We start from the raw sequence: 26,314 nt of genomic DNA on the forward strand, positions 1-26,314 counted from the left end.
GTGATCTCTCTCTCTGTCAAATAAATAAAAAATATCTTTAAAAAAAAAAAAAGAAAGAAAGTGAAGAGAATCACCATTTATCTTTTTCTCTAATTTACTTGCACTGTTTTGAAGAAAATAGGGCAAGACACTTCTGGGCAATTTATTCATTAATCATATGACAGTGAGTGATACAGCAAAGGCTGAAGTCATATTATGTAATGAATTTTTCCATCCATTCACTAGATTAGATAATGAATGTAACTATGTATTCATTAGACCTGTTTATCAAGGGCAAGTGCATTTAAGACCCTGTGCTAGGAGCAAGGGTAGGAGAGCCTGTAGGGACAGTTGCTGCCCTCAAGGAGCTGATAGCCCAGTGGAAAAGACAGACGAGTCCGTTAGTCCAGTGGCAATGAGGCAAAGTGCTCGGACAGAGGAACAGAGAGCTGGGGCAGAGATGGCCGTGGGAACAGTGCCAGACGTGGCCTGGCATCCCAGGTGAGGTGTCCGCGGATCAGGCTGTTAAGGATCTCATTGAGTCATTCGAGAAGGAAGAAGGAAAGGGAGGCCAGCCGGCTGGGAGCAGCACAGGATGCGGCCCTAAGGTGTGGGAGAGCCAGGTGTATTTGAGCCCCTGAAGAGGGTTCGGTCTGGCTGGCTCTAGCACCCAGTGCGAGGGGAAGGAGAGAAGGAGAGGGGACGGGCTGTGGACCCACGGAGGACCTTGTTGCTGCTGGAAGGAGACTCTTCTGAATGAAAAGGGGGCCCATCAGTGACATAAAACACAACAGTGACATACAGGATCAGATTTGTATTTTACAAAGAATAGGCTGGTTGTGGGAGGGAGAATGAATTGGAAGGGGACGCGGCAGGAAAAGGCAAGTCAGTGGAATCTTGAAGTCATACAGTTTAGTATGGTACAGGCTTGAAGAAAAGTAGACGCCCTGAGGAGGGAGAAAAGATCCAAGAATACAGAACTGTTGACAGAACTTAGTGATGGGTTGGGGACACCTGGGGGCTCAGCTGGTTAAATGTCTTTCTTCGGCTCAGGTCATGATCCCAGGGTCCTGGAATCTAGCCCCACACGGGGCGCCCTGCTCAGCAGGGAGCCTGCTTCTCCCTCTCCCTCTGCTGCTCCCCCTGCTTGTTCACTCTCTCTCTCTGACAAGGAATAAAATCTTAAAAAAAAAAAAAAAGAATTAACTGATGGGTTGGTATCTTTATGGGTGAGGAGAAAGGAAGTGTGGTTAGAATTCAAGATGAGTTCTCTGATCTCTAACTTGGGGAGATGACTCGGGGCTGTGTCTGTTGACTGTTCCCCGCAGGAGGGGAAGCAGCTTGGAAAGCAGGAGGTGAGCTTGTCGGAAGTATGGACGTGACGGGTGACGGGACACTGAACGGAGCTCTGCCCGCCTCTGCCATAGACAGCGGGGCAGGTGCGTGTGCAGCTGCGGGGCTCAGTGGGAACGGAAGACCGGCATTTGGGGGTGCCTGCAGCCGTGGAGGTGGCGAGACCACCCAGGAGACGGAGAGGGGTAAAAATGCTGAGTGCAAAGTCCTAGGAAGTACCTTTACTTCGAAGGGCAGCAAAAGAGAGGAGACTGAAGGACGAGGGGTCAGGAAGTTCTGAGGAAAATGAGACAAGAACAATTTCACAGGCATCAAGAGGTGAGAAAGCATTTCCAGTAAATAGTGAAAAGCCTTGTCAAAGCCTGCAAAATTTAAATAACGAATTGCGAGGATACTTGATCTTTAACATCAGGCTTCTTTTTTCTCTTTACAGTGGTCTTTTGACCAGATTTTTTTGAAAAAGCAGCCTTTATTAATTCCATGTAGATTCCGTTAATAATACTCTTCTGTATGTAGGGGTCTAGCGTATTCCCCTGTTTTTCTTAGAGGTGGGGAGATAGTCTTCTCCGGGCTTCTGAACCAGATGGGCTTGAATTTGCAGTCTGATAGTGGGGAAGGTACTTAACACTTCTGAGCCTCAGTTTCTAAATCTGTAGGGAAATAACATATACACATGTGAATTTTATGAATATTAGAAAAGTGTTTGGGAAATAGACAGAATGCAGTTAGAACGTAATTTAGTTGTGTTAACATTTTCTGTGATAGGAGCATTTATCTCTGAGCTGATCTAACTTTGGAAGAGTTACATTTTCTGTTTATATTTTGAGAAAGCAACGCATGTGTTGAATACCTATATTTTGTAGTTATTTCATAAGAATATTTTTTACCTCTCATTGAATTGCTAGTTTTAATTTATGTACACAAATAGAAATTCCTATTTTTCAAAAGTATTTTCACGTCCTAAGAGAGGGTGTCTTTATCTGGAGTCTGTGGGTGATTCAGAGAGAGGATTTATTCATGGATGTATTAAAGAGGTTGATAATTAATTAACTAAACACAAAAGTTAATTAAGCACAAAAATTTTGTGTTCTTAAGCAGTGTGTGTGTGTCTAAACTTTTGGAAGGCTTCTCAGTAAATCCCAGTCACAAAAAAAGGCCCAGGACCACAGCCTACATGTAAATTAGAAATAAACAGTACTTCATTCCCTACTTTATCATTTTAGAAGCCTGTTGGATTATATCCTTGAAACTAACCAGGAATCTTTTCATAAAATCCATCTCCATTAGCTTCTCTCTTGACATAGAAAATAATCAGTGCGTCCTGGCTGGAAACATGCTTGGCTTGGTCCTCTGCCTCTCAGGCTGTCCTCCTATTATTTTTATTCCTTCTCTTACTCCCCAAGGTTCTACGCATTCCGTATCCGTTCCTATTTTTGTCATGATTTATCTTTTCCCTCACTATCCCCACTCCTGGAACACTGTGTTCTTGAAGGTCAGCACAGACCTACAGATGGGCAAGTCCAGTTGTTATTCCCCGGTTTTCCTTGTCCGTTGGCGGTTGGCGAGATCTGGCGTGGCTGCCGCCTAACTGGCCGTTGACGCTCCTTCCTCCTCTGGTGAGAGTCGTGACTGCAGGAGGGGCGGACGGTGGGCCGGGCCCTCCTGGGATTTACCTCAGGCCTAACACAACTCTGAGAAGCCGGCGTTATTGTGATTATCATCATCACTTTACATGCAGAGAGAGAAAAGATCTGTAGTTAGGGAGATTTGCCTGACGTGAAGGATCCGGGCCTTTAGTTAGTGAAGTCAGTTTTGCCTGCCATTCACACACAGCAGCTTGCGAGCATGGTGTCCCGGCCCACAGTGTGACAGCAGCCAGGCAGCTCTTTTTTTAAATAGAAAGATGTTTTCCTCAAAGCTACCTCTTTCCTGGAACAACTGTGATGCACCCCCGTGGATCCGTGTTGCGTTTCACATTGGACATCTCAGATTCTTCTGTACGATTTGCAGTGTGGCCCACAAACTGGAGAGGCTTTCTCTGACTCATTTTGGGGTTCCAAAAATCACAGTGTTGACTGTGTTTTTTAAGAACATCAACCAAGTCAAAATTGCTCTGCCATCTTAGTGCCAGTACTTAGCCCTGACTTAATAAAACTACTAGGATCACAAATAATGAGTTATCTTAGAAATAAATGGTAAGAAAGAAAATGTGACATTGAGTGCTTTCCTTGAATAATAGCCATGTTTCTCCAGATACAGGACAAAGTTTACAATCAGCTATAGGTTGTGTTGGCTTACCTTTGTTGCTTATATGCTTCTTCTAAAATTAGCAGGTTTTCACCAGTAACTTCAAATATATTATGCCCTTGTGTTCTTCCGATTTTCCCATTTTTGTCTTTTTTTGAACGAGCATGTACTTGTAAAAATTTCAGATAACTCAGAAATCTTAAAAAGCCAAAGTATTTTGTAATCCTACCCCTTAGAGATAATCACAGTATAGACCCAGGTAGGGAGACAAGAGTACTGAAAACATACGAAGCTAATGTATGTATATCTAAAGATAAAGGCATTAAAAAAAAATGGTAACATTCTGTGCTTGCATGTTATTAATGGTTTGTCTCTCATACCGTAACAAATCAGCATGTCAGAGCCATCTCATTTTCTTCTACTGCTACGTCATACGTCATTGTGCAGTCACTATGATCAGCATACTCCGTACCCTCTGGATCAACATTTGTGTGGTTCCCGCATTTCGGATATGACAAACAAAACAGCAGAAGAACTGTTTATGTACCTGTGTGATCATTCCTATGGGACCAATTCCTGGTAATGAAATTTACCCTATTAAATAATGTGGGGTTTTGTTTTTAATAGATATTATCAATTTCTTCTCCTCAAAAACAAACTGTTACTTAAATTTACAACCACCAAAATGTGAGAATAATTCTTTCCCTATGATCTGCCAACACTAAGCCATTATGTCTCTTGAATCTTCACTTGTCCTGATGGGTAGAAATGATACCTAATTGCTCCTTTCATTTGCATGTTTCTTATTAATAGTGAGGCGGAGAATATTGTCTTCTATTTAGAAAATCTGTGTCCTTCTTTGGGGTTCTCCTCCTTTGCCAACATTTTCTTCTTCATTTGTGGGTGCACTTTATGTACTGCAAAAATTAACCCTTTGTTGTCCGCGTTAAGGACTATTTTTCTACTGTGCCTTTGGCTTCCAGCTCCGTGTCTGATGCATTTTATCATATAGACATTTTAAACTTATATGTAGTCAGATCTCAGTTATTTTCTTTACAGCTTCTGGGGTTTTGGCTATACTTAAAAGGTATTCCTAATCTTAAAAGTATAAACATATTGTCCCATATTTTTTCTGGTACTTTTAACTCTTTGGGGATTTTTTTTCTTATGTCTGTTAGGAACTTCCATTTATTTATTTTTGATACTATTTCTTTGACTGAATTACTCTTTGACAGTTGCTTTGCGCAGATACATTTGTGCAAATCTCCTGCTCTGACTGGACTGAATCTGAGCTTGGGCAGGAGGCCTGCATTTTCTCTCTTTGCATGCTCTCCTGTTTGTTGTTCCTTACCTACCTTTCCTGTCCGTCTCTGGGGGTCACACCACTAGCTTTGATATTTTTATCATCCTGCTTTCTTGCTCCTCTTACTTCCTACTTTTTTTCCCTTCAAGTGTGTCACTCACCATCTGACTGAAGGACATCACCATGTGTTACCAATATTCTCACCTTCTCTGTTTCTGTCCCAGCGTTCTACTGTAGTCGGTGGTCCTTTTCTCATGATTTCAGAATGATCCTCCTGCTTTGACTGTACTTCCCTCTGACCACTCGATGTACTGGAGCCAGGGCAGCTCCTCAGAACTTAAAAATCAGAGGCCGTCTTTTCCTTTCTTGAAGCTTCCAAAGGATTTTATTCTCGTAGAGTAAGATTGTGAGTCTAGCACGCTCCCGCACCATCTGCCCCTTGCCCACCTCTTTGCCTTGTCTACCGTGCTGGAGGCCCCTTGGGTCTTCTTTTTGATTCTTTAACTTGCTTTAACCCTTTCTTTTCTCTATGTCTTATACTTGTGTTCCTTTTTTTGGTGGTGGGGGGGGATGGGGAGACTCTTCCTATGCAATTATTTGCTTCACTGGCTTGTTCTGAACCTTCGGGACTCAAGTTAAAATCACCGCACCAGAGAAACCTTCCTGATCAACCTCTGGAGTAAACCCTTTCCTTCCCAAATTCTAGCTACTCTGCCTTGCATTACCAACCCTAGGATCATCTTTGCTTTGATCACAATCTGTAATTATTATTTCTACTTGTTTACTTATTTATCATCTATATTCCCTGCTTGAAGATCAACTCCCAAAACCAAGGGCTTCCTCTGCTTTAAGTGATACATCCTCATAAACTTTCCCAGTGCCTGGCACAAAGTAAGTCAATAAATGTCTTTGATTCAATGGGTGAGCAATATGTGATGAATTTTCCCGTTGCTCAACTTTCGGGCATCCTTCAGAAAGCTAAGACTATTTTATATGTTATTTTAGAAAAAAATCAAGGAGAGAATGTGAAGGCAATGAGGTAGTAGATCCAAAACAATTGTTACGTATTTTCCTTATCATAAGCGTGTGTTGTTGTTGTTATTTTTCTATTTGTTTCCATTAGACCTAAGTATGGGATGGGATAAGTGAGGGAGAAAATCAGTTCTATAAGGAGGAAAGTGGGACTGTTAATGCAAATTAGCATACATTGGGCTGGTCAGATTTCACTTTGATAAATGTGTCTATGGTAGACGGGAACTCCGAGGTGCTTATACCATGTGGTGTCTGCTCACAAACTCACTAGAAAATGCTGATACAATCCACTTTCAAAGTACAAGAAAGCCCGTTTGGGAAGCCAGGTTAGCTAGTAAGCACACTCAGGAGAATCCCATCTGTTCAGACACTGGCTGCTTGTTTGCACTTCTTCAAGTTTATGAAACCAGAAAACTTGTGAAAATGGAAGGCTGAAGTCAACTGCATGATGCTGTTCCTGCCAGTTCTTCATTATCTCCACTGCACCTTCAGTAGTAAATTTCACAGTTTGCTAGTTGCCCTAACCCTGCTCCCTCCCTCTTCGAAACTAGTCTATCCTTGGTTAAATTATTTAATTTTCAGCTATGTACACAGTCTTTCCCAGATAAGACTGAAAGGTATTTCACCACTCCTCTGCTCCAGAGATTTTTGAAATTAAGAGATTCTTTTGCTTCTGAGAAACATCCATGCTTCTTCCTTTCTTAATGGAAAACTTGTAAGTCGAACTCTTTGTCCTTTTCCTCTGTTAACCAGGGAGCTCAATTCCATTTTTACTGTTCAGTTATAGGACTCCCCACTTGAAACGTTTTGCTTTGTTTTTATATCCTTGATTTTCCTGAAATCATATATATCATATAAATAATATATGATAGGGTTATATTAGATATGGTATAAACATGTGTGAGGTAAATATACCTTGTAAGACTATGCATATTATTTTAGGAGAGGAGCATAAAAACACAGGAGCTATAAATTTAAAAACCTAGTTGATGCCTGATGTCCCATCCAGTATTGATGTTGGTCAGCTTTTGCTTGAATACTCAGATTTCCTGTTTAGTACTTTCTGTATTTTGTGTATGCTTTGGGAAAAGATTTATACCAAGTGGGTAGGTAGCTAGATAGGTGGGTAGGTAGATGGTCTCTCAATTCCAGTAGACTTCAGGTTCCTTGAGAACAAGGATGATAGCTTGCGATTCCTCTGCTCCTAGGGCCAGTCACAGTGCCTGGAACATTTCTATTCCCAACTCAGTAATTGTTTGCTGATGGAATGTAAGAGGAAGGAGAGAGAAGGAGGAGCATCTTTCTTTCTTCTTCTTCTTCTTCTTCTTCTTCTTCTTCTTCTTCTTCTTCTTCTTCTTCTTTTTATATATATTTTTTAAATTATTCATTTGAGAGAGACAGAGAGAGCGAGTGAGAGCATGGTTGGGGGGAAGGACAGAGGGAGAAGGACTATGCAGGACTCAGTCCCAGGACCCTGAGATCATGACCTAAGATGAAGGTAGACGCTCAACTGACTGAGCCACCCAGATGTCCCAGGAGCTTATTTCTTCTTTGCATATTTGTCACAATGAATTCTTAGCCAGAATTGAATAACAAAACACAAGTCTAGCTTCTCTGTGTGACTCAAACCCTTCACATTTTTAAACAGCTTATCACATGTCCCCTTTGTACTACTTTTCCTAAGCTAAATATCATTTCCTTATATAACTTGATTTCTAAGACCTTTAACATCTAAATTCTGACATTCTAAATAGCCTTTGGGTTTATCAAAATTTCATTAAAATATATTGGCTTGAATTAGCCCCATACTCCTGTTATGATCTGTCCAGAACTAAACTCTACATTTTTGGAATCCATGATCTTGATCTAACATGAGCTAAGAGAGAATATTAATTTCAGTTTCTTAGACATTCTACGTATAAAATATATATAGATATAGAACCCAAATTCTTTGGGTTTTAGTCTGATACAACATTAGTCTGTTTGTGTTAATAAGTTCATGGTCAAAACTTAAAAGTCTGCTTTTTTTTTTTCCACATAAATTGCTATAAATCAGCCTCTCTATAATGTATTTTGAGAAATACTAAATGAGGGTGCCTGGATGGTTCAGTTGGTTAAGCATCTGGTTCTTGGTTTTGGCTTGGGTCACCATCTCAGGGTCACGAGATTGAGCTCCGTCCTGGGCTCTGTACTGAGCTGGAGCCGACTTAAAATCCTCTCTTCTCTTTTCCTCTGTCCCTCTCTAAAAATAATAGTAGTAGTTGATAAGTAAATAAAAATTAGAGTTGTTAATATTTTGAATTCATGAATATAGGAAAATCTCTAGTTATGCAAATGCTCATTAAAGCATTATTACTTAGTGATCTTTAGTTGAGAAATGGTTAAATTAATTGAAGTCCAGGCAGACTGTTTAAGGCGGAATGTCAGTTATGAGAGTCGTCTGTCTGACTTGAGCTAGTAGTTCTAAGTTCAGGAATTCTTCTCTATGTAAGTAGAGACCCTCTCTGCCTTTTTTTTTTTTTTTTTTTCCGTTTTCTTTCTTTGTGTTATTTTGTTTTCTTACACAAGAGCCAGGGTTATAATAGGAAGGAAAAAAAAGTATTCTAGTCAGATGTAAAAAAAAATGTCCTCAACCTGTATTAATTACTTATTTGTGGAATTGCTGGAACTAGCTGAATGATTTCTTAAAATCATCAGTTGTGTAGAAGAGCACAGATCTCCCGGTTCTGGCTGATAGCGAGGGTGAGCTAGGTTCCATGTTTGTCCTAGAGGAGTATACTCTCCAGACTCTGCAGATATTTGGAAGTTCTAATCAAGGAATGACATGGAAATCACTGTTTTTACCCTAACCTCTTCCTTGTTCCCTTCCTCTTTCCTTTCATCCTCCCCAGCACAGAGGCCTTGCAGGAAGATTCAGAAATTATGGGATAATCCACGTGGGCCTTGAAGGATGCATGAGATTCTGTCATGTTGTAAAGAGAGACCAAAATATTCCGGGCGGACAAAAGAGCATCCTGGGAAAAAGTGTAGAGGTGTATGGACATCTCTGGGGAGTAGTAACGAAGGGGAAGTGGAGGCAAAAATGCAGGTGAGGGGCTCTGTAGAGTGGGAGATTAAGAGAGGATGCAGTTAGCTCTGCAAAGCAGGGACGAGCCTTGCAGTTGCCTGGGGAGCTAGAATGAGGGTGAGAAGACAGCAAGAAGCATTTTAAGCAGTTTATGGCATAATTATATTTATGTTTTAGAAAGAATTCTAGAGGCACTGTTAATCATTCTTGTATATAGCAAAACGTGGTTCCTTTCTCACACCCAACACACTAAGAAACCATTTCCTAGACAGGAAATACTGTATTGCTACTTGACTTGCCATTCGTAGAACCCATTATTGTATGTAATTCTGCTCACTGTTTTCCATTGAGAACTGTTACTTCCAGCAAAAAAAATATTCAGCTTAACATCTCAAACATGTTTCTTCAGACTGCAAACCGAGTCTTTTATGATAATAGGCAGGTTGGAAAAGAGCTGGGGTTTCTGGGAAGAGAAAAATGAATAAATAAACATCATTTATGATATGTGTAAATGCAATTCTGTCTCCTTAAAGATCATCATAGTTACTGATGGAGCACTGCATATCCCATTCCAGATTAAATCTCCAACTACTCCCCTTGTTACTACTCTTCTTTTGTTATGGCTCTTGGTACAGGTTTATTTCGTTCAGTTGGCTCAGATAACCATCTCTACTAAAACTGGAACTTGCCACTCAGTCCCATAGTGCAGAGTAGTAAGAACTGGCTTTTAAAAAGTGAGTTGAGAGGTGCCTGGGTGGCTCAGGTCAAGCATCTGACTCTTGGTTTGGGTTCATATCATGATCTTGGGGGTGTGGGATTGAGTCTCGAGTCAGGCTCTGCATTCACCAGGGAGTCTGCTTCAGACTCTCTCCCTCCCTTCCTCTCTGCCCCTCCTCCTACCCCCCCCAAAATAAATAAATAAACCTAAAAAATTAAAAACTAAAAAATTAGTGAGTTGAACGATTTTAAGACTAAAGTAATAATTAGTACAAGTGCCATCACGCGTGTATGTATGGACAGCATATATGCATACAGATAGACACACAGAGCTTAACAAAGGAAAAACATAGGGAAACAATAACACGTATACTTTGTAAGGTAATGGTTTTTTTCATTGCCTTCAAAGTAATGAATAATAAACGTTCCGGTATATATTTTTGCCCAATACTACTTTAAAGATTTTATTTCTTTTTTGAAAATAAAATACAGCAAAATCACACACTATTTCAGAACAACTTTGTAAATGACTTTCTGTCTTGTTCTGTATACGTACAGCATATACATTAAAATCTGTATGCATATATAATAAACGCAGGCCCTTAGCATTTGTTGCTTGTTGTCGTCACAAAATCTGATCATGATTATACATCATGAAAACATACATGACTGTGCAAATAAGCCTCATTTTACAGAAGTGATAAAATCACAGATTAGAAACCCAAGTGTGGGTATTTTATTCAGAGACAAGTGTCACTAAAATGTTTTTATTTTTTATTTTCAGAACAACAATGTCTTTACCTTCCTCACATTTTTTGCTTTGTTTTATTTCAAGGGGAAGTTTTTCAGTCGGTGTCTGTAAGAGTCTTGTGCTATTAGGTCATCTGTTCGTGGCCAGAGTGCTGTCTGTGAGGCAGAAGACGGCGAAACTACTGAACAGCATGATTTAGAGACTTTTGGTGTGTGCGGTCAGGGAAGCGCAGACACTCTCTGTGATTCCAATTCCATGAGAACCACCATGTGCAGAAGACATTGAAGGAGACAATACCGAAATATAATGATTATTTTTCTTTGATGTTAGTATACAGTTATTATTTTTAACTTATTTTCCCGAGTTTTCTACATGTTTACAAGAAGTATACATTTATGCTTCTCTGGCTAATAATATCGAAACAGAAGAAAATGTAGCTGTCTTTCCACCAAGTCTTGAGTTTGCCTTGCTCTGTCTAAATGGGCAGACAATCCAGGGAGCTCTGTAGACATTTTAGCCAATACAGTCCTTGTTGTCAGAATATCAAGTCCACTTAACAGTTGCTGTGTTTAACCTCTTTGTTTACACTCTTTGATTATTTTTAGATGAAAATATCAGCTTCCATTAATTAATTAGAAGTATCAACTTAAGTCATTTGAAAGAATCAAGGGAACAGTTGGTCACTACGAGCATGTTTCGTTACTAATTGAAATATGAAACTTATATTAGACTTGCATATAATATGCTCAATTCCACAGAAAGGACAGTAGCTACATGTGGGAACTGATGGCTCAGATATCTAGTCACTTTCTCAGGTCAGTCCTTTCTGACTACCTTATTAGGCTCCACTGGGCTTACCTTGCTCTGTTACATAATCATTCTCCCTCTAGAATGTGAGGTCCTGAGACCTGAAATGCCATTGGATTTGTGCACAAAGCCATAGTGGTTGGCTTATGGCACAATCCCTGGCACATAAAAGTGCTATACTGATACCCACTGAATGTATGAGAATGAAGGGATTTTTTTAAAGATTTTATTTATATATTTATTTGAGAGAGAGAAAGAGAGCCTGAGCAGGAGGAGGAGCAGAAGGAGGGGGAGAAGCAGACTGTATGCTGAGGAGGGAGCTGGACCCCAGGGTCCTGGGATCATGACCTGCACAGATGTTCAACCAGCTGAGCCAGCCAGTCTCCCCCCCCCCCCAAAAAAAATAAGTCTTTTTAAACATTTTTATCTGGTTCTTTTCATTTCTTTTTGTGTATTTGCATGTGGTTAATTCAATAAATATTTCATTAACCATTTAATAGACCTGAACCATTAACCTAGGAACAATGATTCATTCTTTACCCAGATTTTTTTTTTCTTTTAAGATTTTATTTATTTTTTTTGAGACAGACAGAGCACAAGGGATGGGAGGAGCAAAGCGAGAGGGAGAAGCAGGCTCCCTGCTCATCAGGGAGCCTGACTTGGGGTTCAGTCCCAGGACCCTGAGATCATGACCTGAGCCAAAGGCACTTAACTGACTGAGCCAGGCACCCGTGGAGTAACTTTTTTTTATTTTATTATTTTTTTAAATATTAATTTCAGTGTAATTAATGCACAATATTATCTTGGTTTCAGGTGTGCAATGTAGTGGTTCTACAATCCTGTATATTACAGATCATCAAGATACAGCTTATTTTTTTTTTTAATTTTAATTCCTGTATACTTGACATGCAGTGTTATATTCAGAGAATGGAGCGCTTTTTAATTGACAGTTAGATATTAGCATTTTAATTCAATATTTTGGGCACCCATTTAAGGAATTAGGGCAGACTCTAAATTAGTAAGTGGGGGTCTATTAAAAAAATGAAAACAGTTTTTTTATGGACTTTTCCATATGAGTAGGTGACTGGTCAAGGATTGTAAGGATTCTTGCTCATTAAAGCACATTGTGTCCGGGAGGTAGAGGCTAAGAGTCCTGGAATGAGAGTCTCCAGGTGAGAATGGACAGCCGTGCAAGTGGCTCTGCACCCTCCTTCTGAGTTCACGTGCCCCCCAAGGACTGCTTCAGACCACTGACAGAGCCCGATGCTGCCCACAGACAGTGCTGTCTCAGGCCTCCACTGAGAAGTCTGATCCAAGCCATGGCAGTGCATTCTCCTTCTGCCCCACCTCCTGCTCTGCACAGTGCTGGACCCACTACAGTCCTCACTTCTCCTCTGTTTCAGAGGCAGTTTTCAGGTGTCTGGTGTGCTAAGGAATATTCACTCGGGGGACACAGGCCTCTGAGCCTCTAAGGAGTGTGTCCAGTGATGACCACTTACAATCTGAAGGCAGTGTGACAAAGGCTACAATTACAAGGGAGCCCTGCAGCCCGTGGTGTATGTATAATGTCCCTCAAAAGGCATTTCCTCTTTTCTCTCCTCATGGGTCAGGACAGTTCCCACAACTCTTACAGGGCCAGGACAGTAGACGGAAGAAAAGGGCTGTCTTATGCAGACTTACTTGATTAATGAAGTAAAATTGGATCGATTTACTTAGAGGCTTAAATTTGTGTGGAAAGAATAAAACCAAATCTTTGTCTACTGCAGGTATACTCAAAACCTATGAATCTGTTGGGGTGCCTAGGGGTCTCCGTCGGTTAAGCATCTGATTTCGGCTCAGGTCATGATCTCAGGGTCGTGGGATGGAGCCCCGCATCCGGCTTCATGCTAAGTGGGAGTCTGCTTGGGATTTTCTCTCTCCTTCTGCCCTCCCGCAGCTCATGTGTGTGCACGTGCTCTCTCTCTCTCCCTCCCTCTCTCAAATAAATAAATACATATGATCTTTAAAAGCCCGCCAGCCTCTGAGCCATATTGTCTCACCCATATTGTCTCAGCACAGCCACTCATCGCGGCGACCTTCTATGTTCCTTCCGCATCTGTATGTGTTTGCTGCTGCGTCATTCTGCCCTTGTTAATATGCAGCTTTGTAAGTGTCCAATTGTCACCTTAATGGAATGTTTTTTGACACCTGTCTTTCCTCCTCCACTGTGCCACACATATTATTGGAAAGAAATATTAGATGTGATATTGGACCGTAAAAACCTGATAATCTTCTGGAAAGGCAGAAGTAACTTAATATGAAACAAGGGGATAAGTAGGCGTTACATTAGAAGGAGCTGTGTACAGCATAATTGCCGAGGAAGGACTATCAGGAGAGACCAGACTTTATAAACAGTAACCTTAGTAAGGTGGAATTTAATCTTGTCATAAAAGGAATGAGGAAGAAGAGGAGAGGGCGTAAAACAGGGTTGAAGAGAGTGGGCACAGGCTAAGCTGCAGGAGTACGGGATGGCACAGGACAGCCTCTTGCTGAGTGGAGATGGGGTGGGGGGACCTTATAAATTCAGGACTTTAGGAGCTGAGACAAGAATCTGAACAGGGAAGGTTTGTGCGGGGGACTGGTGTTACTGGAAGGGGAATGCCAGGACTGGCACTCAGGTTTGGGCACGCAGCATCAACTGAGAGGATCAAGAAGGTAGATCCAAAAATGTAGAATGAACCGAATTAAAGGCTCGCCCATCAGTCATCAGCCCGCACTGAGTCTGTAGTTTTAACTGACGTTCCATCTTCTCTTCTCAGAAGATCTTCACCAGACATGTCTGTTTCTACCTCTCACTCTCCAGCCTCTGCTCTTTCACTTACACTCAGTTTCAGAGACCAGAGCACTGCTTTGAACCTCTTTCCAGCTTCTTCCCACGTGTTTCGGGGCACCTGGGTGGCACAGTGGGTTAAGCCTCTGCCTTCGGCTCAGGTCATGATCTCAGGGTCCTGGGATCGAGCCCCACATCGAGCTCTCTGCTCAGCGGGGAGCCTGCTTCCCCCTTTCTCTCTGCCTACCTCTCTGCCGACTTGTGAGCTCTCTCTTTCTGTCAAATACATAAAATCTTAAAAAAGAAAAGAAAAGAAGCACTTGAATCTTTCCATCACATAGGGAGAGCTTCCTTAGGCTCTGGGTTTGGTTCCCACTGTGTTGCTCAAAAACTATGTGAATTTTCAAAAGGTTCATCCACTACACTGAGTTTCAGGATTCTAAATTATAAATCAAGGGGTGGGGGGGAACCTTACCTTGCCTTTAATTAGAAACAGATAAAGCAATGCATTAAAATACATTATGTAAAGTGTTTAAGTCCTCTGAGGATTAGTGTAACCACAGTTATCCCTGAAATAATACTGTTTTTTCACTCAGCCTCCTGGGCACCAGGTGGCAGACCAGTGGTTAAAGGTGGTGAAGGAAAAGGGGCTTCGGGATCATGACTGAGAAGAGGTTGGAAGGTGTTGCTAATAAGTAGCATATGAAATGCGGGCGGAATGAGAGACCCAGAGCAATTTTATGCATTCATTTTGGATCTAATTGAGTTAGAAATTTCTGTCTGATGGAGGACTTCTGTGTGGAGTTGAATATTCAAGTAGCTGTAGAAAGATCTGGGCTAAAGATACGGGTTTCAGAATTACCGGTGTGTAGGTAAGAGTCAAAGCCGTAAACAAGATTGTTGAAATGTATCCAGTTAGCATTAAAAAAAATCAGGATTTCCAAGGAAGATCAACAACATGAGAAGAAAGATACAAACTGTGTCTGTTTGGTCCATAAAACTTTAACAAGTTTGAGAAAAAAGAACAAACAAAGAGTAGTTTCTCAGGCCCCATGAAAAACACACATCATGGCATATGATTCAGATAAGGGTGCGAAGTGCGAACTGAAATGTCCTTGACTTGTGGGGGTAGACTTTTCTGCTCACAGATCACGTGCTCAGGCAATCTCTGCAATACCTCAGCTCCTTGCGGTGGTTCTCCTGTGGGGTCCATGTTCTCTTTTCTATATCATGGGAAATAATGGTCGCATGGGTGCCCGTAATGACTAAAGGACGTTAGTTTTAATGTGTGCAGTCTAAATATAGGAACTTTACAATCCATTTTATGGATTTCTGTTTGAAAATGACCTTTAAACTCAAGATTCCTTTTCTTAAAAAGGAATGTGCTTTTTTTTCTTTTCTTTTCTTTCTCTTTTTTACTGACAATATTGCCATTTCTTAGAGGTTTTATAGTTTGGTACTTAGTACTCTTGAAAATAGTTTCTGCCACTTCCTAGACATCATGACCTCAGGCAGGTTTCCAGACTCCTCTGAGCCTCCATTTCCTGATCTGCAAACAGGGACCGTAGTAGGAACCTGAAGGGCCCGCTGTGAGTCTTGAAGGAGATGTTGCCTGCAGGGTGCCTGGTGTAGAGCCTACACGTGCATCAACCCAACCGTGGCCGTGACAGCTTTGCTGCCTGCCCAGGGCCCCTCAGTTAGGAGGTGGGCTCACATCCTAACCTTCTGAGCCCAGACTCCATATGCTGTTGTCCCCCTTTCACCAAGGACTACTTACACATGCTTAAGACTTACTCTGTTTAGTATCTCTGATTCTAACAGCCCCCAAATTTCCTTGGTTTCCCCTGTGGCTTATCACATAATATGTAGGATATTTTCTTTTGGACAGACTGCATGATTCTGAAAAGAAAACATGGTCAGTTATATTCTAGGTATGGGAGAAGGTCAGAAAAGCTTTTGAAAATTCACTAGAAGGTACAATCTATAGAGCTTGCACTGGTATTTTATTAAATGATTTTTGGGCATGTACTTTTGGGGTGGACCTTGACAAGAGGAGAAAACTTTGTCTACATACCTATGATAGTAAGACCACATATATGTGTAGTACTTCACAGTGTTTCAGAAATGAGGCATAGGGGCACCTGGGTGGCTCAGTCAGTTGTGTCTAACTCTTGATTTCAACTCAGGTAATAATCTCAGGATCGTGGGATCAAACCCCACGTAGGGCTCTGTAGGGCTGGGCGTGGGGTCTGTTGGAGATTCTCTCTGTCCCTCTCCCTCTCCCTCTGCCCCTTCCCCCATTCATGCTCACTCTATTTAAAAAAAAAATCTGTATATAGATAAATAGATAGATATATAGATTAGATAGGTATAGGTATTCATAGGCACTGAGAAATTAATTGATATGCAGAGCTTCTCACAACTATATTGACAGTTAAAACTGCGGTTAGCATCTTTTTCTTAAAGATCCACAATCAGATATAGGACTCTTATATTTAAATATTATCTAAAATAATGATACCAGGACTTAGAAAATAAATTATCCTTAATTTTCTTTGGAGTCCAAATTAGAACTGGGGGAATTAACCTCTGCCTAGGAAACTAATAGCTTAAAAGTAAAATAAAATGTCAGTATTTGAATTATAATCATGCAAAGAAAGTTTAGTATAAATATACAGTTTTTGACTTGGAAGCAAAAGCCGGATTTGAAGGGGAAAGGCATTATAAAGACCTGTCATAGAGCTGATAAATGATAGCCCCACAATAAGTGTCAAGTGCGAGAACATACATTAAAAATTTCATTGGTTTTACTTTAGGAAGAAAGGCTAGGTGAAATTAAAATAGAAATTGTGGAAATTACATTTTTGACAAAGGAAAATACTATGAGGAACATTTTAAAATTTCCATGGGAATCGCAGGGATGAGTCTTGTCTTGGCTTCATGCCATTTCACAGATCGTTAGCGTCCAGAGCGGAGGCTGCGCCGCGTCCCCTGCCTGGCTGCATGTGGCATTGACCTCACCGTCATGCACAGGAAGCCATGTCAGTGGCCACGGGGAGATTTTGGCCTGGCCTTTGAAGACTTTCAAACTAATTCTCACAGTTTTACTTGCAACCTAGCTGTCCCAGTAAACGAACCCTATTTACATAAACATTCTCACCGTCTTCAGTTCAGTTATTAAGCAGTCCCCCTCGTGGAGTGTCTAGTAGTATAAGATGTTCGCATTAATTAAAGACAGGAATGTTCATGAAATGGACATTTTAAGGCAACAAGGAACACAATCTGTGGACATGTGGATAGTATAATTTACTGTTTCCCATATAATTGCTTGCTCTTTTCATTTTATCCCTCAAGAATACTTTGCCATTTTTCCTTTTTTTCAGGATCAGCCTCTTTTCGACTTCCACGCAAGTTTTTATTCAGAGTCTCATTTACTTTCTTTCCCCGCCCCCCCCCACACCTGTACCAAATCAAAACCTCCTCTATGTTCATCCTTCCCCTTGGATATAGTGATTAGGTCCCTGTACACTGTCATAGCTGGCATGGCAAAGCCTTTCCCCCTCCCCTTTTCCTAGCATCCTCAGGCTTAACCCAACCCATAGTCCGCAAAGCCTAGTCTCATTTAGTACGCGCCATATGGTGATGCTTCCGTGCTGTTGTGAAAATGTCATTGTAAATATATGCCTTCGAAAAGGATGCTTATTTAATCCATGAACTCTTTTTAAAGAGAAATCTTAAAACAATGACACAGGATGACAGTATCTCTCAACAGTGATTTGTTCCAAGTAAACCACCAAGAAGCTCAGGTTCAAGTGTACTTGTCTAGAATTGAATCAGTGCCCTATCTGTCATGACCGCGACACCATCCAATTCCCCTCCCTGTGATGTTTGGATCTGACCACACACTCGTTCAGTTTCTTGACTTTTCAGTTGGTTATCATAGGACAACAGCCTCAACCTGTATTTACTATATAATGATGCTGTGTTGTTGTTGTTGTTTTTTACTCTAAAATCTTAAGTACAGAGACAGAAAAGAATATAGAACATTTTTAAGATTAAAACTCTACAAAATGCAGTTTAATTTTGATATTTGTACTCCACAATATTGTGGAGAATATCACCAACCATTTGAAAATATTTCTCATGAAACTAGATCATCTTAATGGTATGAGGTATAAATAGAAGCTTTGTGGCCCTTAACACTAGAAAAGGAAATACATAATTAATTTTAGTGCATTTTATGATATTAAAAATAAAATGCTATGTCTCTCACCTTTAAACAATCCTTTTGCTTGCAACAGTATTATATAACATTTTATTAAAATTTCTATTTTAAAAGTAATTCTTTTAAATTGAATTGAATTTCTCTGGGGACTAGGAATCTCTGGATTTTGTGCATATTATGTGATGTGAATCATGTCAAAAAGCATTTGTGTTTGTTAACACCATGATTTATAATGTTTACTGAAGGTCTCTCCAGTGCATCATACTGTCTTAGGCACTATCAAGGATTCAAAGAAAAGCCAGATAGATGCTCTGCCTACATGAAGTATTAAATGTGCGAGGAGGAATACACATGCATAGACGGTGGTGGATCCTGCTGCTTGCTGGTTCCTAAGGACAGAAAAGTTCCTAGTAGATACTTTGATAACTTGTATTTGACAGTCATTATAGCATACTGTTATTCTATAAGGTAGGTTTAAAAAAATGCTGTTTGAACATGACGATTCTTAAAACCTAATCCATATGATGGGGCACCTGGGTGGCTCAGTTGTTTAAGCATCTTCCTTCCACTCAGGTCATGCTTGGGGTCCTGGGATTGAGTCCTGAGTTGGGCTCCCTGCTCAGCAGGAAGTCTGCTTCTCCCTCTCTCTCTCTGCCTGTTCCCCAACTCTCGCTCTCTCAAATAAGTAATATCTAAAAAAAGAGAAAAAAAAAAGCTAACCCATATGAGAATGATCATGAAAGAAGATGTCTCGTCACCAATGAAATACTAGTTGCAATTCAAAGGGCGGTCTGAGATTCTGAATGCTTACCCTGGTATTTTTGCTACTGAGGTGTCACGTAAGTTTGAACTCATTTCACTGAGTCACCTGGTAAATGATACAGGTTGCTTGTTTCTGGAAGAACTCGAATAGTCAGTCATTATGCCGGAGTGGGAGCGTGAAGCTCTTCCCCCAAAGCGCTGCTGAGGCTTGCATCGGAACAGGAATGGAAGCACTGGTGGTGATTGACAGGACACCAAAGGCAGCAGAGAGACCATGCTGTCAGGGACATCCCTGAGGGCTCAGGGCCAGGGGCTGTCCACACCCACCCCCCACCACAGACTGTGTCTGCAGCTACCCAGAATCGGCCAAACACCTGTTGCTCTAAATCATACTATTTTATTCCATAAATAGCACAGAGTCATTTTAAAACATATATGGTATAAGTTCAGAGTACTGCTATTATCATAGTTTTTCAGGAATCTGCACCCTAGAGAATGGGTTTTTCCTTTATATTTTCTTGGTGCATATCATTTGTTCCCCTTTCTAAGTAGCATCTGCTCATTTAGCCTGTCTTTCCACTAAACATCACTCCTACTTCGTTACTCGAGTGCTTCAGAGTCTCTTCGCTGCTCTCTGACTTCACACTTTCTCCTCCGTTGGATCTCAAGTTCACGTGCGCCTTTCTCTGTACTTCTGCCCGCGTGAGGGATCGCTTTCTCTCTTTACCTGTCTTTCTGTCTTTCAGTGGGTTATTAAAACTCACTCCCTTCTCTTTCTCTGACTTTTCTTGACTTTTCATTGTTCCTTTCCCTTTTCGATCTCCTTTTACCTTGTTTATTAGTGAAGTGGTCCATATGTCCTTTCTGTTCCCTGTTCTCAGTTTGCATATCGGCATAGTGCACCTAGTAGTTAATCAGTGAGTGTTTACTAAATACTCAGTATTGCACTAAAATGTGAGGATTTTCTCTGAAAACAGTAAACCAGCGAGAATCAAAGAAATCCCCGTAAATAAAGCAGGAAGTACGTCTTAGCCCCCTTTTACTTGGAAAGGGCCTACTTACTCCATGACATTAACTCCGTGGGGAAGAGGGAGAGTTTGGGCTCCGGCAGTCCTAATGCGGCTTCCTTCTGCTCTTGCTCCTGAATCCAGTGCACGTGCGTTCATTAAGTCCACCGACTGCGCTTTGGAAGAAAAAAGTTAGGGGATAAAACATTTACTAAGGGGATACGTCCCTGAACAAGTACAGAATATGTTTTCAAAACTCAGTTGAAGCAGTTTCATGGATGAGGGACACTCAAGGTCATGTTTGAGCAGTAGATGTGACAGGCACCCAGGCCTTCGGCCCCACAAGGATCTCAGCACCAGGGTCCTGCGCCTCCTGTGGGGTGGGTAGCCTCAGTCTCTTCTGGGCTTTACAGCATTTGTGATAGTCAATTCAAAGAGTCTTACCTTAGGCAAGTTGAGGACCTCCCCAACATTCAGTATAATGTTTTACTTCAAAATCATACTACACCATTTTTAATTTGCAATGTTAATGCCATCGTATTATTATTTGTATTTAAACTATAGCCTTGCTCATCACGGGCTGGTAAACTGAAAGATACTTATGAATCAGGTAGTTCCTGTCACCAAAAAAGGGAAAGGGCTCTCTTAAATTCACAGCGTGCCCTTCTGATACAGCCAGGGCTTTGAATCTAGTCTCTTTAATCTGAGGCCAAACTTGGATGGTTCTGTAGTAACCTTGCTAATACAAAGAGAGCAGAGGATCATAGAGTTTGAAGAAAGCATTCAAGATGATGTTTTCTACATAACCTTCCATTTCTAGACTGCATCTTAATTTTCACTTAAATGCGAAAACGAAAACGAGTGCCCTTTTCCTAGGTCCCCATGTTAGGTCCCCCAATAATGGGTCTGTGATTAAAGGAGGGAGACTGATACAAAGCGAAGGTCAAGCAAAGCTTTATTTCGCACCAAGCATCAAGAATCAAACCGAACATTCGGGTCCGCGCCTCTTACAGAGAGGGCGACCCCTCTCTGCTTCACAGACTAGCTTTTAAGGGCAAAGGCCATGCGGTTGGGCCTGGCCATGCACAGGTGGCCAGTGAAATTATAACAGAGAAAGCTGCACAGTCATGTTAGGTCACACATAAGTGACCAATTGAATTACAATTTACCTTAGTAGATATTTGAACCAGCCTATCACCTTGGTCAGAATTGGTACCCAAAAGGGGGCCCAGAGGGTGGGGCCCATACTCCTTGGTATCTAGGGAGACAGTATGCGTCCCCCCACTGATCGGATGTCTCCATCTGGCCTGACCCACCCTTGTATTTGGGCTTTGTTACCTGGGACTGGTTTCTAGGACTTGTTTTTAAGTAAGTCCCCTTGGGGCAGGGGGGCAGGGACAGTTTTAAGTTTTAAACAACAAAGTTATTGTTTAACCGGACGGAAGCGCTCTGGCTAAATAGGTCTTTAACTCATACTACTTACATGTCATGCGACAGGTGCCATCACTTGCTAAATTCTATTACCAGGTACTATGAGTATTAAAAATGTTTGGCATTTTGTGGAAATTAAAAAAAAAAAAAAAATCACGTGTCTGCCTTTGACTCAGGTCATGGTCCCAGGGTCCTGGGATGGAGCCCCGCATCGGGCTCTCTGCTCAGCGGAAGTCTGCTTCTCCCTCTGCTCCCTGCTTATGCTCTCTGTCACTATCTCTGTCTTTTTTTACTCTCTCAAATAAATAAATGAATTCTTTTTAAAAAAAATCATTAGAATTATTGCCATAAGTGATTATAGAGCATCAACATTTATATTAATAACTACATTTTAGCTTTTCAGAAATAATCTGGGATTTATTTCTGACCAAGAGTCTGATATAGATGTTTCCCTAACATTCACAAAAGGAAAGTAAAGAGAAGACATTCTCTGACTTAAGAAGTTGGGTGTTTCATAACAATTTCAAACCCACAAAAATGAGAAAAAATTATATTTTCCTTGTATTCTGTAAAGTCCTTAGCAACACGTTTATACTAGTTGCTTTGTTTTGACAAATCTTTTTAATTATCACGGTAATGTGCCTGTAGCAGGCAATTTGAAAACTACAGTTATAACAAACAAAACAATTAAAATTACAGTAATCCTATTAGCAATTGATAAAAATGTACATACTGGCTTTTCTTATTTTAAAAATATTTATAATATTTATTGTGTTATTTAGGATTAACTTTTATTTTAGGCATTATCCTAATAAATATTATTCAAAAATACTATTTTAATGATCACATAATAATTTAGTTTATGGGGTACCTGGGTGGCTTAGTAGGTTAAGCGTCTGCCTTTGGCTCAGATCATGATCCCAGGGTCCTGGGATTGAGCCCCGAATAGGGCTCTCTGCTCACCAGGGAGCCTGCTTCCCTTCCTCTCTCTCTGCCTGCCTTTCTGCCTGCTTGTGATCTCTGCCTGTCAAATAAATAAATAATATCTTCTAAAAAAATTTAGTTTATGCTTAATAATTATAAGTAACACTTTGACCATATTTCTACTTATTTCCTTTGGGTATGTTTTTAGAAGAAAAATTACTGATGAAGGAGCATGCATATTTATTATTATTATTATTATTATTTGTATTGAAGTAGTGTTGATGCACAATGTCACATTAGTTTCAGGCAAACAGCATAGTAATTTGGCACGCTCTGCTGTGCTCACGACCAGTGTAGCTGCCATCTGTCACCATGCAGCGCTGTTACAGTACCATCGACCACACTCCCTGTGCTGTGTCTTTCATCCCCACGACTTACTCCCTCCACAACTGGAAGCCTGTGCCTGCTACCCCCTCTCACCCATTTTACTCATCCTCCAACCTCCTTTCCCTCTAGTAACCATCAGTTCATTCTCTGTATTTATGGGTCTGTTTCTGCTTTTTGCTTGTTTCATTTGTTTTGCTTCTTTGGATTCCATATACAAGTGAAACCATATGGCATTTGTCTTTCTCTGACTTATTTCACGTAACAGAATACCTTCTAGGTCCATCCATGTTGCTGCAAATGGCAAGATCTCATTCTTCTTATGACTGAATAATAATCCATCATATATATACACACACACACACACATCTTATCGATTCATCAGGTGGTGGACACATAGGGTGCTGAAGTATCCTCGCTATTGTAAATAATCCTGCAATAAAGATAAGAGTGCATATATCTTTTCAAATTAGTGTTTTTGTTTCCTTTGGGTAAATACCTAGTAGAATTTACTAGATTGCGTGGTATTTCTGTTTCTAATTTTTTGAGAAACCTCCATACTGTTGGAGCAGCATACTGTAAAGGTTCTCAGTATATACCGTGAAATTGCTTTCTGTGTAGACATCCATGGCTCTCCGTAGTGTGTGCTGATGCCCTTTCCATCACAATGTATATTAACGTTTTCTCAATTAGATAGATGACTAGTGATAGCTAAGTATTTTCATTTTGTTTTGCTTTCTTTGTAATATATTTCTTAAAATTACATTACATTTGCTTAATTTTTAGTTTTCACTTAACATGTAAAAATAAATTAGATTACATTGATGTTTGAAAGCTTCAAACAGAGCATGTTTATGACATTATTCTTATCCTAATTATTATTTTTATGTCAAATCACTGTGTTTAGATTCATGAAGCATTGCCTTACAAGTTTTTAATAAACACTTGCGGAGTTTACAAGAGTATTTATCCAATACCTGTCATGAAAACATTGACAAAAGTAAAAGTAGAATAAAATAGAACTTTGACTTATCATTTAAGTCTAGAACTTTATTAGCATTTAATGAGTAAGTGATATAAGCATAATTATTCCCTGTGTTTAATACAGTTCTGAAATTAGTGACTATATTAACTTTCTACCTGAGAGTTATAGAATTTAGATCTAGCAATTTAACCTAAATTATTCTGTGATATTAGCCTTTTTTCTCTCAACTCACCTTAGCTATTATTCTCCATTCTGATGTTACTTTCCAGCTCAGTCTGGTCACTGATGTTCATTATAGCAGTTACTTGAGCAGAAAATTGAGAAGAATTTTCCTGCTTAATGACTTAGCTAAGACTAGTATAGAGAGCATTTAAATGGCAACAGACTTGGCAGGTAAGACATCTCTGATTTTTTTTTTCTTTTTTTAATCTCCAAAGAATCCTTGAGTACAGCAAGATCGATCATGTCTCATGAACACAGGAGCAGCCGTAGAATACCGTTCTGTGTCACTCCCACTTGGGTCATGCGATTCCTGAGGGCCCTGTGCTGATGTCACTCACCTGTTTGAATTCCAGCCCATGTCAAGTTAGTCACCTGTCCATCCTTCAGTACCTTGTGGCAGGAAAAAGTTCTCCAGCCCATGTTGTGTTACTCAGCCACCAAGCAGTGCTGCCTGTAGTTTCTTTATTTCAAGACAGAGAACAGCTCTTTCTGACCTTTGTGCTTTCACAGAGCCCCACATGTGAAGGAGGAGGGGTAGCAGCAGGTAGGCTGAGAGCACAGCTGTGTTAAACTGTCACCTGTCGCTCTTGATGGAAACCCGTTATTCATTAAACAACCTTGTATGCTCTATCTCCGTTAAACATTCAAGTGAGTGACTTGGGTCCATGTAGTTGGGGCCCTTCTAACATCCTTGGAAGGTTAAAGGGTGACCTTGGTTCTTAAGTGGAACCTAAATCTTGACTCATGTGAAGCCTCAAAGGTGTTTAGCTAGTATATACTGTCAGCTTCTCAGTTTTTATGCAAAATTGTATGGCCCCAGCAGCCCTTTGTGCCTTTTTATCCCCAACTCCAGTATTCCAGTAAAAAATAAAAAAACAAAAAATCCAGAAAACTCAAGATGTGTCTAAATTAATCAAGACTGTATGTCGTAGGTGTTGAGGTAGGCTTCCTATTGGACATACTAAGTTTACATGACTTTGTTGAATAAGCCACTTCTGGCTTAGTGTCTCATGTCTAGTTCTGATGTAGAGCCTCACATTCTATAACTATTCAGGTAATTTGTTTGAATGGAAGTATGACATCTTCTCTTTCTTCCTCTGATTTTTGTTTTGGATATATGTCATGTCATGTGCAATATGTTTGCCATAGTCACCGTATTGTCTCCTTCTTGCTTTCTGAAAATATGGTGGTCAGCATTCAGGGCAGTTATACCCATGTCGAGGAGGAACATGAAAAAGCCAAGATCCTACAGGATCCTTGACAAACTCTTCCCTTTAGAAAAGTTGGCCTCTTTCGACAGCCAGCACATCTAAGCAGTTACTTCCCTGGTTAGAAAGCTCTTGTCTCTTCTGTTTTGATTCTGAGGATTTGTTCAGGGATTTTTAAGATATGCTGCCATGCTTTACTGAGGGGCTAATGTCCTAGGTGCTCCTCCTTTCCTGGTTTCCTCTGGTGTAGCAGCGGGAGTCATCCTTGTCCTAGTACCGTCGTAGTAATGCTCGCAGTAATGGCGGCCGTAGGATGGAAACACAGTGCGTTAGATGCAGCTGTTCCTGCCACCCTTTAACTGAGTCAGCGATATGCTTGTATCAGACAGTGGAAGTAACTGTGTGAAGAGCTCTGCACATACACATTTCCAAAGGACTTTACTGAGAACCAGGTTTTAAAACTACCTCACCTACTTCAAGAGCAGGAAAAGAGAATGAGGAGAAGTGATTCCTGAGGTTTGTTTTGAAGGCAGTGACTTCCATGCCATGAGATCCCGTGTCCCCCACTTCCCCCTTGGAGCTCCATCACGTTTACTGGTATCTAATGACTGAGTCTAACTTTTTATCCTTTTAGAAAATCAAAATCTTGTTCGCGTAATTGAAAAGGCTCTTTCCAGGAAGTATGTTAAGAGCACATTGGGATAAGATAAAGGTAAGGTAAAGACACTGTGTTGATGCCGACTCTTAGAAACCGATAGCCCTAGCCCTGAATCATCATAGGTTCCAGGCAGTAGTTTCCCTAGGCCGGGAGAAGAACGCTGGCCCTTGACCCCGGCCTTGTGAACCCGGCGCAGGGTGTCCTGTGTGAGAAGCAGGTCGCTGTTCCAAGAGGCCCTGGTAACAGGCCCTCAGTAGATGTGCCACGTGAGGCTTAAGCCCTGGTGCCCCCAGGGGAAACAAACTCCCAGCTGAAGACCGACCCTCCATCCCTCAGAGAATTTCTGCCACAGCAGGGCTGAGGGGAAGGAGAGAGGACAGACAGGAAGAACCCTGACTGCAGTGGGCCTCACCGCGAGCCTGACTCACTCCTTGCAACCCTGA

General features: G+C 40.9%; 1 protein-coding gene and 1 long non-coding RNA gene across 14 annotated transcripts in view; one reads left to right on the forward strand and one right to left on the reverse strand.

The window, feature by feature from the left end:
- GRIA4 (glutamate ionotropic receptor AMPA type subunit 4) overlaps positions 1-26,314 on the forward strand; it is a 379,592-nt gene that overhangs the window by 8,025 nt on the left and 345,253 nt on the right. The window lies entirely within an intron of this gene.
- On the reverse strand, positions 35-24,511 carry LOC309840425. Of its 5 annotated transcripts, XR_014298586.1 has the most exons (5): positions 24,344-24,511; positions 20,115-20,235; positions 15,860-15,964; positions 10,500-10,688; positions 9,426-9,444 (listed from the first exon to the last, which is right to left on the reverse strand). It is a non-coding gene; the product is annotated as an uncharacterized lncRNA (long non-coding RNA). The 5 variants fall into 5 exon arrangements; XR_014298584.1 differs by lacking the exons at positions 9,426-9,444; positions 10,500-10,688 and adding an exon at positions 35-1,982; XR_014298585.1 differs by lacking the exon at positions 10,500-10,688 and having other exon boundaries at positions 9,125-9,444.

The sequence above is a fragment of the Mustela nivalis genome, assembly GCF_964662115.1.
Source record: "Mustela nivalis genome assembly, chromosome: 9".
Classification (NCBI taxonomy): Eukaryota; Metazoa; Chordata; class Mammalia; order Carnivora; family Mustelidae; genus Mustela; species Mustela nivalis.